A 3,799-nucleotide genomic window follows, 5' to 3' on the forward strand; every position below is an offset into this window, starting at 1 on the left:
ACCTTTTCTTTTTCTTTTTCTTTTTCTTTTTTTTCCTGCTCCTCCAATCACCCCCCGCCGCGTGGCAAAGAGGGTGAGGAGGTGACCCCAAAAAGGGGTCCCAAGCATTATTCTATTTTACGGAAGTCCATTCTGTATTTGAAACCTTTTATTCCTTTCACATTTCTTAAGAGTAAAACAAAAATAAAAACCAAAAGCTATCTAGTACTCTACTATATTTTACTGATTAGATTCACATATATTTATCTACCTGCTCTGTAAAATATCTGCTAGCTACCATATTTTCAATGGCGTTGACTATTATCACGACCACCCTCCTCTTCTTCATCCTCATCCGTTCTAAACTTCCATCTTCAATTGCACAACAACAACCGTGGATCCAAGCCGGTTACTGGTTCTCCGGCAGCGAATTCCCCATCTCCGACATAAACTCAGCTCTCTTCACTCACCTCATTTGTGCTTTTGCAAACCTCAACTCTTCCACATACCAACTTTCAATCTCTTCATCAGACAACCAGCTCTTCTCCAACTTCACCAATACTGTCAAACAAAAAAACCCATCAATCAAAACCCTGTTATCGATCGGCGGAGGATCAGCCAACGGTTCAGATTACTCCTCAATGATCAGCCATTCTTCTTACAGGAAATCTTTCATTGACTCCTCAATAAAAACAGCAAGATCATATGGGTTTCATGGCATAGACTTTTGTTGGGTTTCAGTCAGTACAGACTCTGAAATGGCCAACATGGCAATCCTATTCGACGAATGGCGTGTCGCAATTGAATCCGAGTCAAGAAACTCAAATGGGTCGACTCAGCTTATCTTAACAGAGGCTGTTCAGTACTCTCCATATGTAGATAATGGAACTTTTCCAATTGAGTCTATAAACAAGAACTTGAATTGGGTACATGTGATGGCATATGACTATACATGCCTGAATGGTGGAATCAAACAGGTGCTCAAGCAGCTTTATATGATCCAGGGAGTGAAACAAGCACAGATTATGGTATTAATACATGGGTTAACCAAGGATTACCCCCGAATAAGCTTGTTTTGGGCTTGCCTTTCTATGGCTACGCATGGACACTTGGGAATCCAAAAGATAGTGCAATTGGTGCTCCGGCAAAGGGGCCGGCTATTACAGACGATGGATCGATGAGTTATAAGGATATTAAGGGATATATTCAGAGATATGGAGGTGTTTCGCAGTACAATGCAACTTATGTAGTGAATTACTGCACAATTGGATCGAGTTGGATCGGGTTTGATGATGTTGAGGTTGTGAAGATTAAGGTTGCCTATGCTAAGAAGAAGAATTTGCTGGGTTATTTTGTGTGGCAAGTCCCATATGATGACAATTGGGTGCTTTCTCAAGCAGGTTAGTATCAAGTGTGGTCACTTTGCTTGGTTCAATTTTTTAAAAACAGTTTTCAAAAAATTTTACACTCTTATTTTTCATGTTTTTTTGTTTTTACTAATTTTTTAAAATATTTTATGCAAATTTTTTACTTTTTAGACACACCTAACATAAATACACCTAAAAAGTAAAAAAATTATAAAAAAAATCTTTTAAAAATTCACTAAATACCAAAAATACAAAAAAAAAATACAAAAATTTAGTACATTTTTTGTATTTTTATGTATTTCTGTTGGCTACATATTTTGTAAAAGCCAGTTACAGTTCGACACGTGGCATAGTAAGGGTAATAAAGGAAGGTTATTCAAGCCTTTAATCCTGATCGTACACGTGACAATAAACATTGGTCCTCACATGATCCGAGTAACACTAGATCAAATAAACGGGATGCAAGATGACGTGTCTTCAAACGGTTACTCATATTCAAATCTAAGTACAAGAGGGAAGCTCAACTGCCAGTAATGGCGTAATGGAGCTACTTGTAAGGAAGCATGACCAGCGATCATGGAGGAGCAGTTCGACAGTTCGAAGTGCAGTTCGAAGGTCATCACTGACGAGTATAAATAGCAGGGTAGCCCCCAGAAAGAGGGACGGACTCAGACCATACAAACCAGTCATTTACTTCATATATTTTCTTTCCAGTCATTTACATTTCCAGTCCTTAAATACCTGTTCTTTAAATACCTGCACTTTAAATACTCGCACTGCACTTCGATTCATAGGAGTAGCTTCAAGTAGATTCAAGTAGATTGCTGTTGTAAACCTCTCCGAGGCTGAGTTCGGACCGTTGTAAGTGTTCATTTTTATGAAATACTTCAATTGTTCTTCATATTACTGTTATTTCTCTTAATTTCTCCTAAGTCAAGCCACCAGTAAAAGTCCTCTTCATTGAGGCTGAAAAGAACTAAAACACAATCGTCTGATAATTGGTTGGCAATTATAATTTCTGTAAGGACTGATTGATCCTTGCTGGCACGCTCACATTCACAAAAATACCCTTCGAAAAGCCAAAAAGCCAACATATATTTTTGGCACGCCCGGTGGGACTTAATTAAAAATGGCTAGAAGAAGACGACAAGGAGAAAATGAACGCTTCGAAGAAGGCGTGGAAGGAGAGGTAGAAATACCAAATCCAGAGGATAATGTGGTAACACATCCTGTGGAAACTCCTATATTGTCAGAACCCATGGTCGAGCAGACCAGTACTTCTGGACAAGAACCATATGTTCATATTATTGGACAAAACCAAGGAATTGGACCGTCCACTATGCCAACAAATCCATGGGATGGTTTAGTGAATGCCATGGGACAACAACTAATGAACACAATGGAAAGGTGGGCAACATCCTTTTTGGATCGAATGAATAACCACCAACCAACAAACACAAGACAAACGGAGGAAGTTGTAAATGTCCCCCAACAAAGATTGGCTAGAGAAAAACAGCCTATGCAAGTTAATGGTCAAACTAGTACCCAAAACTTTGAAAGACCATCACCTCAGTCTTGGTATGAACCCATTTCAAGGCCTATAGCAGGCCAAAATACCTCAGCACTTAATAATGAAGCCACACAAGTTGGTGGATCTGGCCAAGTACAAGAAATTGGTGTAAGAATGGTTACAAATCCTATGTTCGAAGCCATACCTGGCACAAGAGGGTACACCAATCCCTTATTCGAATTTACACCCGGGGGGTTGGAGGGTTTTCCTACAAATGGTAGAGACACGACACCTGTCCCAGCACCTGTTGCAGGTCCTTTTGCAGGTCATGCTCAAAGAGGTTACCCATACCCTCAACAGCAACCTGCACCGCAAGGACAACCAGCCCCAAATTTACCACCTTATGGACCAAGAGGACCACAAGCACAAGTTTATCCACCAAATCCTGTGTTTGCTCCTCCAGTAGTGGTTCAGCAGGCACAAAATATGGTCCCTAGAGACCAGATTGTTGATATTGTTAGGGAGATATGTGGACCAATGGCTCGGGGGGTCCAGACTCCTATATACAGAAAACCATACCCAGAATGGGTAGATAGGGTACATGAATACCCAAGGGGATTCAGGATACCAGATTTTACCCTTTTTTATGGGACTGGAAATCAATCAACGATAGAACATATTGCTAGATTTGCTGCTCAATGCGGTGAATTCACTAACCATGATTATATGAAATTGAGATTATTTCCAAATTCCCTAACGGGAGGAGCATTTGTATGGTACATCAACCTTACACCTGGCTCCATTCAAAATTGGCAACAAATGGAAGAGGCATTTCATGCCCAATTCTTCCAATCAGAACCAGAAGTATCTATGGCAGATTTGGCTAGGTTGAGTCAAAGGCCTGAAGAAAAGGCTACTCAGTTTATTGCCAGATTTAAAAGGG

General features: G+C 40.2%; 1 pseudogene; it reads left to right on the forward strand.

The window, feature by feature from the left end:
- Positions 1–287: 287 nt before the first annotated feature.
- LOC145823761 (class V chitinase pseudogene) lies at positions 288–1,384 on the forward strand (annotated as a pseudogene).
- The last annotated feature ends 2,415 nt before the right edge of the window (positions 1,385–3,799 follow it).

This window comes from Camellia sinensis, chromosome 4 (assembly GCF_055761805.1).
Source record: "Camellia sinensis isolate YWXY chromosome 4, ASM5576180v1, whole genome shotgun sequence".
Lineage (NCBI taxonomy): Eukaryota > Viridiplantae > Streptophyta > Magnoliopsida > Ericales > Theaceae > Camellia > Camellia sinensis.